The sequence below is a fragment of the Saimiri boliviensis genome, chromosome X (genome assembly GCF_048565385.1).
Source record: "Saimiri boliviensis isolate mSaiBol1 chromosome X, mSaiBol1.pri, whole genome shotgun sequence".
Taxonomy (NCBI): Eukaryota; Metazoa; Chordata; class Mammalia; order Primates; family Cebidae; genus Saimiri; species Saimiri boliviensis.
In genome coordinates, this window is record NC_133470.1 from 41253200 (window position 1) to 41264499 (window position 11300).

At 41.5% G+C, this 11300-nt stretch overlaps 1 non-coding gene across 1 annotated transcript; it reads left to right on the plus strand.

Annotated features, from left to right (window-relative positions):
• The first annotated feature begins 10684 nt into the window (after positions 1–10684).
• Positions 10685–10846, plus strand: LOC120366723 (U1 spliceosomal RNA). Its single transcript, XR_005581296.1, has one exon. It is a non-coding gene; the product is annotated as a U1 spliceosomal RNA (small nuclear RNA).
• Positions 10847–11300: the final 454 nt, after the last annotated feature.

The window sequence follows — 11300 nt, forward strand, 5'->3', positions numbered from 1 at the left end:
GACCAGTCTGGTCAACATGATGAAACACCGTCTCTACTAAAAATGCTGAAAAAATTAGCTGGGTGTGGTGGCATGCTCCTGTAATACCAGCTACTCTGTAGGCTGAGGCAGGGGAATTGCTTGAACCAGGGAGGTGGAGGTTGCAGTGAGCCAAGATTGCACCACTGCACTCCAGCCTGGGTGACAGAGTGAGACTCCATCTCAAAAAAAAAAAAAAAACAGGAGTGAGAGCCAAGATGGCTGATCACTAGCAGCTCAGGATTGTAACTCCCAGTGAAAGCACAGAGAACGAGAGGACACCACACTTTCAGATGAATTCTTGTTGTTCACGCACCAGGAGATTCCCAGCAGAGGAGCCCCACGGGCCACCAGCGCGACTCTTGTGACTGGCGAGGTGGTTTTCCTGGCGCCTAGGAGCAGTGGTTCTTGGTGCAGAGTCAGAAAGGCACCATCAATCTTAATGCCGCTGATTTAGCCGGCCAGTGGGTTGCTCAGATTCCGGTGCTGCGAATCAACAAGTTGAACGTCCACTCAGAAACCCAATTACAAAGACGGTAATTATAAAGACCACAGATGGATAAATCTATAATGAAGGGAAGAAACCAGCCTAAAAAGGCTGAGAATACCCAAAATCAGAATGCCTCTCCCTCTACAGGGGATCCCAGTTCCTCATCAGCAACGGAACAAGGCCTGATGGAGAACGAGTGTGTTCCATTAACAGAAGCAGGCTTTAAAAGGTGGATGATAATAAACTTCTGTGAATGAAAAGAACTTGTTCTAACCCAATGCAAAGAAACTAAGAACTTTGAAAAAAGGTTTGATGAAATGTTAACAAGAATACACAATTTAGAGACCAATATAAGTGAATTGATGGAGCTGAAAAACACAACACGAGAACTTCGCAAAGTATGCACAAGTTTTAACAGCCAAATTGATCAAGCAGAAGAAAGGATATCAGAGGTCGAAGACCAACTTAATGAAATAAAACAAGAAGACAAGATTAGAGAAAAAAGGATAAAAAGGAACGAGCAAAGTCTCCAAGAAATGTGGGACTATGTGAAAAGACCTAATCTACGTTTGATAGGTGTACCTGAATGTGACGAAGAGAATGAATCCAAGCTGGAAAATATGCTTCAGGATATTATTCAGGAAAATTTTCCCAACCTAGCAAGGCAGGACAATATTCAACTCCAGGTAATACAGAGAACACCACAAAGATATTCCTCAAGAAGACCAACCTCAAGGCACATAATCGTCAGATTCACCAGGGTTGAAATGAAGGAGAAAATACTAAGGGCAGCCAGAGAGAAAGGTCAGGTTACCCACAAAGGGAAGCCTATCAGACTCACAGCAGATCTCTCAGCAGAAACCCTACAAGCCAGAATAGAGTGAGGGCCAATATTCAACATCCTTAAAGAAAAGAACTTTCAACCCAGAATTTCACATCCAGCCAAACTAAGCTTCATAAGCGAAGGAAAAATAAAATCTTTTATGAACAAGCAAGCACTCAAGAGATTTCATCACCACCAGGCCTGCTTTACAAGAGCATCTGAAAGAACCACTACACATAGAAAGGAACAACCAGTATCAGCCTTTCTAAAAAATACCAAAAAGTAAAGAGCATCAACATAATGAAGAATTTACATCAACTAATGGGCAAAACAGCCAGCTAACATTAAATGGCAGTATTAAACTCACATATATTATTATTAATTCTAAATTTAAATCGACTAAATCCCCCAATCCTAAGACACAGACAGGTAAATCGGATAAAAATCCAAAACCCATCAGTATGCTGCATCCAGACCCATCTCACATGCAAGGATACACAAAGACTCAAAACAAAGGGATGGAGAAAGATTTACCAGCCAAATGGAGAGCAAAAATAAATAAACAAGCAAAAAGCAGGAGTTGTAATTTTTGCCTCTGATAAAATAGTCTTTAAAGCAACAAAGATCAAAAGACGCAAAGAAGGAAATTACATAATGGTAAAGGGACCAATGCAACAAGAAGAGCTAACGATCCTAAATATATACGCACCCAATACAGGAACACCCAGATATATAAGACTTATAACGAGACAGACTCCCAAACAATAATAGTGGGAGACTTCAACATTAATATTAGACAGATCAATGAGACAGAAAATTAACAACGATATCCAGGACTTGAACTCAGATCTGGAACAAGTAAACCTAATTAACACTTATAGAACTCTCCACTTTAAATGCACAAAATACACACTCTTATCAGTACCACATCACACCTACTTACAGGTTTAAATGAAATATTGGTTGGCTGCTTGTTTGTTATTTTCTTCCCTCATTTTTTTTCATGTCGCCATTATTAAGCACAATTATACACACACCCATTTTTAGACTGCATCCTAGCCCAGGCAATAAAGCAACACCCCTGTTCTCTCTCCCTCTTCCTCTTTCGCTTTCTTCCTCTCCTTTATTCTTTTTTAAATTTTATTATTCTTTTTTTCTCTCTCTCTTTCTTTCTTCCTTAAAAACAAAACAAAACAAAACAACAACAAAAAAAGACGTGAGAGCAGTCATAAAACAGCATATTGGCTGGGTATGGTGGCTCACACCTGTGATACCAGTATTTTGAGATTACAGGCTGAGGCAGGAGATCACCTGAAGACAGGAGGTCAAGTCCAGCCTGGCCAACATGGTGAAACCCTGTCTCTACTAAAAATAAAAATAAAAAACTTATCTGGGCATGGTGGCAAGCACCTACCTGTAATCCCAGCTACTCAGGAGGCTGAGGCAGGAGAATTGCTTGAACTCTGGAGGCAGAGGTTGCAGTGAGCTGAGATTGTGCCACTGCACTCCAGCCTGGGGAACAAGAGCGAGACTCTGTCTCAAAAAAAAAAATAATAATAATTTTATTTATTTGCCATAAATAAAATTATTGTGACTAATTTTGTAAGAAAAATATGAGGTGGTTCATTAGTTTTTTAAAACCAAGTTTGTTGTCATAACAATAAATTGCCTCTATTTAAAGTATAAGTTTTAAGGCCGGGCGCGGTGGCTCACACATGTAATCCTACCACTTTGAGAGGCCGAGGCGGGTGGATCTCCTGAGATCCTGAGTTCAAGACCACCCTGGCCAACATGCCTAAAACCCGTCTCTAATAAAAATATAAAAATGAGCCGGGTGTGGTGGCACATGCTTATAGCTCCAGCTACTCAGGAGGCTGAGGCAGGAAAATTGCTTGAACCTTGAGGGCAGTGGTTGCAGTGAACCAAGATTGCACCACTTCACTCCAGCCTGGGCAACAGAGCAAAGCTCCATCTCAAAAAAAAAAAAAAAAAAAAAAAAAAAAAAAGTATATGTTTTGATATATGTATATGCCCCTAAATTCATGTCTGCCCTCAAGGTAATGGACATGTCTATCCCCCCGTGGTGGTCTCTCCCTCTTCTCCTTGAACCCCCATCTGCTTTCTGTCACTACAGATTAGCCTGCATTGTTTAGAATTTAATATAAAAGGAATTATATGGTGTGGATTCTTTTTGGCTTGGTCTTTTCCATGTAGCATAATGATTTTGAGATCCACCCCTGTTGCAGTGTCTATCAGTAGTTCTTTGTTTTTTATTGCTGAGTAATATTCTATTGTATGAATACATTACAATTTGTCTGTTGATCTGTTGATGGACATTTGGTTTGTATTCAGTTTTGGGCTATCACAAAGAAAGCTGCTATGACCATTCATTAAAAAAAAAAAAAAAGGTGGGGGGTTCCCTGTATACCCTGTGACTAAGGTAGAATCATTCAGGAAATATGAGGTTCTTAAATCCTATGTCTGGGTCTCGGTCTAACTATACAAACACATCCTGAGGGGGAAAGCCACCTTCTGACTTCAGCTCAATTTACCTGATATAATAAACCTACCACCTTTATTTGAGTAAGTGACTTTTCAACCTTGGGGAGAATTTAGAATGATATGATGAAGTAAATAGCCATAGTAATAACGCTTTGTATAAACTAAAAACAATTTCTTTGTATGTTTAAGAGAATCTAGCATTTTAAGAAACGTGTTAGATTAGCCTTAAGCAATTGATTTTGACTTACTTCACATCGAAAAGTATACGAGATTTTCTTTTCTTCTTCTTTTTGTTTTTTTTTTTTGAGATGGAGTTTTGCTCTTGTTGCCCAGGCTGGAATGCAGTGGCACGATCTTGACTCACTACAACCTCTGCCTCCCAGGTTCAAGCGATTCTCCTGCCTCAGCCTCCCGAGTAGCTGGGATTACAGGCATGTACCACCATGCCCGGCTAATTTTGTATTTTAAGTAGAGACGGGGTTTCGCCATGTTGCACAGGCTGGTTTTGAACTCCTGACCTCAAGTGATCCACCCACCTCGGCCTCCCAAAAGAGATTTTCATAAGTGTATTAACAGTATTGAAATGTTTATGAGAGTTCAAGATTCAACAAATTTATGGGCTTAATTTATCATCTAGAGTAATTTAACTAACTGGTAGAATTTTGTTTGTTAGGATTATACTTATGCCTTGTCAGGCATTTGAAGGGCTTGAAAAGTTCCAATATATTAAATTTACAAGTGTAGTTTAAAAAGGGAATTAAATAAGTTTATAAATGGGATTAATTGTTTAAAGTGATTTTAATCTGTTTGAATTGTGTTGACTATTAATCAAAGAACAAATGAAAGTAATTGCTCTTATTTTATACAATTACAAGATTTATAAATAGCATAACTAATAATATTCATAAATTGTTTTTAACACTTTAAGAAAAACTAAGTATGCAAGTTAGAAATTGCATATTACTGGCCAGACGCAGTAGCTCACGTCTGTAATCCCAGCACTTTGGGAGGCTGAGGCAGGTGGATCATGAGGTCAGGAGTTCGAGACCAGCCTGGGTAACATGGTGAAACCCCTTCTCTACTAAAAATACCAAAAATTAGCCAGGCATGGTGACACATGCCTGTAGTCCCAGCTACTCAGGAGACTGAGGCAGGAGAATTGCTTGAACCCAGGAGGTGGAGGTTGCAGTGAGCCAAGATCACACCACTGCACTCCAGCCTGGTCGACAGAGCAAGACTCTGTCTCAAAAGAAAAAAAAAAGAAATTACATATTACTATAAAACCCAACTAACTATAGGTAGTCCAAGAGACCCCTGGGTCATTAACAAACTTCGATTGACATACCTTCTGTTATGTCACCTTGGGATGAGCTTCAGTATCCTCATCTGGAAAATTCCTAGAGTGTTCGTGAAGATGATTAAATGAGATAATATGTCCCAATCACTTAGTCCAATATCCCTCATAAGGTTTCACTTGACAGATCATTCTATATTTAAAAGCCTTCAAAAATATGGATTTAGGCTGGACGTGGTAGCTCACGCCTGTAATCCCAGCACTTTGGGAAGCTGAGGTGGGCAGGTCACTTGAGGTCAGGAGTTTGAGACCAGCCTGGCCAACATGATGGAAACCCATCCCTACTAAAAATGCCAAAAAAGAAAAATTAGCTGAGCATGGTGGCAGGCACCTGTGTTCCCAGCTACTCAGGAGGCTGAGGCAGGAGAATCACTTGAACCCAGGAGACAGAGGTTGAAGTGAAAAGAGATCACACCACTGCACTCCAGCCTGGGTGACACAAGGAGACTCTGTCTCAGAAAAAAAAAAAAAAAAAAAAAGAATTTAAATATGTGGATTCACTGTCAGGTGGAAGAGGAGCCAAATACATTCTGCAATGCCCTGCAGAATGGAGCTGGCAATCCTATGAAGATGGAGACTATGACAATACAGGCCTACGGATGCTGGGTACTTAACTTCATTCCAGGCACTGAAATGAGTGCTTTACATGGATCATTTCATTCATTCGTCACAATGTACTGGTCATTGGGGTTTGATCAGAGAAGCAGAGCCACTGTGAGTTAAATGAGAGATTTAGCGGCCGGGCATGGTGTCTCACTCCTGTAATCCCAGCACTTTGGGAGGCTGAGGCAGGCAGATCACCTGAGGTCTGGAATTCAAGACCAACCTGGTTAACATGGCAAAACCCCATCTCTACTAAAAATACAAAAAATTAACTAAGCGTGGTGGCGGGCGTCTGTAATTCCAGCTTACTCGCAAGGCTGAGGCAGGAGAATTGCTTGAACTTGGAGGCAGAGGTTGCAGTGAGCCGAGGTCGCGCAATTGCATTTCAGCTTGGACAACAAGAGCGAAACTCCACCTCAAAAAAAAAAATTAGCTTAAGGATCAGACCTTACAAATATTGAGAGCTGTATAGTTTATGTATAGCTCTTGCTTCCTTTTTTTTTTTTTTTTTTTTTTTTTTTTTTTTTTTTGAGATGGAGTCTTGCTCTGTCACCCAGGCTGGAGGGCAGTGGCGTGATCTTGGCTCACTGCAACCTCTGCCTCCCGAGTTCAAGAGATTCTCCTGCCTCGGCCTCTTGAGTAGCTGGAATTACAGACGTGCACCACTACACCTGGCTAATTTTTGTATTTTTAGTAGAGACAGGGTTTCACCATGTTTGTCAGGCTGGTCTTGAACTCCTGACCTCGTGATCCACCCACCTTGACCTCCCAAAGTTCTGGGATTACAGGCGTGAGCCACCGCGCCCGGCAGCTCTTTCTTCTGCATCTGGTTTTGGACTTGAAGTCAGCATCTCCAGGAGTTGGGAAGGATGTTGGATTTAAAGTGGAAGAGAGCGAGAAAGAGCTAAAACTCTCATCTGTCTCTCATCAGAACTTACATTGGTCACATTGGTATCACATTGGAATCTTCATCAATCTCTCACTGTCTCTAAGCCTCTGACTTTAAAGATGCCAGTGACCTGTAGAGGAGCTGGCACATTTCACAGAACTTCATATAGAGTTGGTTCAGGATCCAAAGATGCTGAAGAAGAGCCGTCTGGGGCTGGAAGAGATGGAGGCCAAGTTGGTGCCCTACATGAATCATGCGAACCAGGTCTGTGCTGATGTAGGGAAACTACAGCAGCAGCGGCCTGATACCCTACTTCCTGCCTGACTTTTGCCCTCCAGTTTCCCCTGTGATCAACTCTAACCCAGACCAAACAAGGAAGGGAATTCTGGAAGTCTTTGCTCCAATTTAGCTAAGTTGACATAATGCAAAGCTACCATTATCCCCATTTTACAGAGGAACAAACTGGCTTAGAAGGTTAAATAACTTGCACAAGAGCACACAGATGGTAAGTGGGAGAACAGCAACCTGAACAAAGGCAGTCAGAATCAGAACCAGGATGTTGATCACTGCCCTCTACTGCCTCTCCCTAATGTATGAAAAGTAGAAGAAAGCGGCCAGGCTTGGTGACTCACGCCTGTAATCCCAGCACTTTGGGAGGCCGAGTTGGGTGGATCGCCTGAGGTCATGAGTTCGAGACCAGCCTGGCCAACATGGCAAAGCCCCCTCTCTACTAAAAATACAAAAAAATTAGCGGGGCATAGGGACATGTGCCTGTAATCCCAGCTACTCGGGAGGCTGAGGCCGGAGAATCGCTTGAACTCAAGAGGCAAAGGTTGCAATGAGCTGAGATCATGCCCCTGTGCTCTAGCCTGGGTGACAGAGCAAGACTCTGTCTCAATAACAACAAAAAAAAAATTAGAAGCAAGCAAGTTTCAGCTCAATGGCAATATGACCAGCTTAGCAGGAGGAGCTCGCCCACAGTGGAACAAGCTGCCTTGCCGAGTAGAGGGTTCCCTGTCCTAGATGATGCTCAAACACAGGCTGGGTGGCCATCTGTCAGAGATATTACACAAGAGGGAACCCACTGGGAGGCAGAATGAACTATGTGGCTACTCACAGCACTTTCAACTCCAAGATTCTATGTTTCTAGAACATACAGTTCAAGGCAAGGGCTGGAACTCACAGTGTACAAGGAACACAACAGAAGGGACGGAGAAGAAGACAGAAACACTCAAGGGTGGGCTAGAAGGAGACTCAGCCAAGCTGTGCCAAACAGTGCCAAAATCCACTGTGAGAAAAATAAAAATTATGGTCAAACCAAGAAAGAATTGTTTTTCACACACAGGGTGCCACATTAAAAAAAAAGAAAAACAACAACAACAACTCTTTAGTGGTGTTTTTTGTTTTTTTTAAATTCCATTAATTGATTTGATCTCACTGAATTGACCGGCCATTTTTGTTGTTGTGTAGGTGTGATCTTTAAAAGACCTGTGGAAAGGCCAGGCGTTGTGGCTCACACCTGTAATCCAAGCACTTTGGAGGCCAAGGCAGGCGGATCTACTGAGGTCGGGAGTTCAAGACCAGCCTGACCAACATGGTGAAACCCTGTTTTTATAAAAATAAATAAATAAATAAATAAATAAATAAATAAGACCCGTGGAAAGACTGCAAATTAAGACATGCTTTCCATCGAATCTTTAAAATGAAAGTTTAATCAATCGGAGGCATGACAAAAAGTTTGAAGCGAATATCCAAATCTTTCAAAGAATGGCTTAGAAAAGAATTTTCACATTTGAATCTCTGCCAACATAAACACATAATAGTGAACCTTATGTCTTGGTTACAGTTTTAAAAATTAAAAGAAAAAGACAGTGACTACTCCAATGTTTCTGTAGCAGATGCAACCTGATAGCATCTTTCCAAAGCAGATATTACAATAATTTTCTTTTCTCCCCTCAAATTCTACACAAGCTGGTTCACCAACTATGCAAACTGGAGGTCATAGAAAATCAAGGTAAAGGCGTTACATGAAATTGACTTCTCATCAAGAAAACTACAAAGCTGTAATGTTTATGAAATAACAATTAAAATCTCAAAGCCAATAGATAGAAATGAAATCCCATGAGAAGGATTATTGCAGTGTGGCAGATATCTCTCTCCACCCTTCTCTGCCTGCCCTCTACCCAGGTGGCTGACTTGAATGGGGCACAATTAGTGGGAATCACTGTTCTCTGGTTTCCAGTGGGATTTAGCCAATGAGCAGTCCCAGAAGATCAGAGGGAGGAAGGAGAGTCAAGTAATAGTATTCATCCTCCTGGCATTCATCTTTCAAGGTCACCATGGGCAACAGAAGATAGTGTTATTTATTTGTTTGTGTGTTTGTTTATTTATTTTTGAGACTGAGTCTTGCTCTGTTGTCCAGGCTGGAGAGCAGTGGTGTGATCTCGGCTCTCTGCAATCTCTGCCTCCCGGATTCAAGTGATTCTCCTGTCTCAGCCTCCCTAGTAGCTGGGGTTACAGGCATGCACCACCACGCCCAGCTAATTTTTGTATTTTTAGTAGAGACAGGGTTTCACCATGTTGGTAAGGCTGGTCTCGAACTCTTAACCTAAGGTGATACCGCCGTCTCAGCCTCAAGCAGTGCTAGGATTACAGGCGTGAGCCACCACACCCACCCAGATAGTGTTGTTCTTAAGGCGTCTCTCGCTCTCTCTTCAACTCTTTCTCTTTCTCATCCCATTGTCAGTATACATGGTAAAGGCTCTCCACTGTTAAAAGACTCAGGGAACTACACTCTCCCCTGTGGCCTCCCTACTTCCTGCCTCACACCTTTGTAAGCAGTCAGTTTATTAAACCTTTCTCAAATTATGTTAATTAGAGAATGCCTTCTGTTTCTTGCTTGGCTCCTTACTAATACACACAGAACCATTAAAATACTAGTAATTGTCAAATGTCAACATTAATGCTATGTCCACCATTTTCAGAAAGTTAGATTCTCATGTTTCTTTTTTTAATGTATTTTAAACATCTTTTCACAAAGATTCTCACATTTCTCCTTCTGAAAATTCTAATTATGAGTGAGATGATTACATCTAGTGTTTGGTGTTGTTAATATTTCACATTCTGGAGCCAGAATGCCTGGGTTGGATCTCAGCTCTGACGCACACCAGTTGTGTAATTTGGGCAAATCATCTAACCCAGTGATTCTCAACCTGGGGGTAGTTCTGCCCCACAGGGAACATTTGGCAATGTCTGCAGACATTTTGATTGTCACATCTGGGGTGGAGGGATGTTATTATGGCACCTAGTCATGGGTAGACAACAGAGATGCTGCTAAACATTATTCAAATGCACAGGACAGTCCCCCACTACAAAGACTTATAGGGTCCGAAATGTCGATAGTGCCAATAGGTTGAGAAACCCTGATGTGACCCTTCCGTGCCTCTGCTTCCTAATCTATAAAGAGTAGCTAACATCAGCATATACCTCATGGGATTGTCTGAAGGTTCAGTAAGCTAATACATGCAAAGCACTTAGAACAATGCCTGGGATATAGTATGTGCTCAATAAATGCAAGCTGACATTGTCATCTTCACCATCATTATCAGGCTCTCTAGATCTCCTAGTACAAAAGAGGACTTGCTAAAAGGCAGGCAGTTAGAAATTCGTTATGAAAGACAATTCACTAAAGCACTGCAAAAGCAGTGATCTTGCCAGGCGTGGCGGCTCACACCTGTAATCCCAGCACTTTGGGAGGCTGAGGCGGACAGATCACCTGAGGTTGGGAGTTCAAGACCAACCTGACCAACATGGAGAAACTCTATCTCTACTAAAATATAAAATTAGCTGGGTGCAGTGGCAAATGCCTGTAATCCCAGCTACTCAAGAGGAGGCTGAGGCAGGAGAATCACTTGAACCTGGGAGGCAGAGGTTGTGGTGGGCCGAGATCGTGCCATTGCACTCCGGCCTGGGCAACAAGAGCAAAATTCTATCTCAAAAAAGAAAGAAAGAACCTGGCAGGGAAGATACCATGATCACAAAGGTGGTTTTCCCAGGGCGAGGCTTATTCATTGCACTCCGGATGTGCTGACCCCTGTGATTTCCCCAAATGTGGGAAACTCGACTGCATAATTTGTGGTAGTGGGAGACTGCATTGGCACTTTCCCTTGGTAAAAATACATACATATATATATATATATATATATATATATATATATATATATATAAAATTAAAAGAAAGAAAGGAGAGATCTTGTCTGACTTTATTCTACTGTATCCTCAGTACCTTAGTTTCTAGCATATATTTTATTTGTTGAATATATTGCACTAGCTAGAATTCCTTACACACACACAGTAGGTGCTCAGTGGTAGCGGTGGCAGTGGTGGTTATCATGGATTTCATGACAGAATGTCTTTTGAGCCTGAAAACAAGAACCAGTGGGTATCTTCTTTCAATTTCTTGCTCAAATCTTTTTAATTTTGTTCAACAACTGTTCAACAACTCAAGGCCAAGAAGAAACTCACAGATAAGTTACATGATTTCTAAAATTGCAGAATGCATATTTATATTTTCCACATATTTTTAAAAGGTATTGATTTAGAATGATCCTAAGTAGCACTT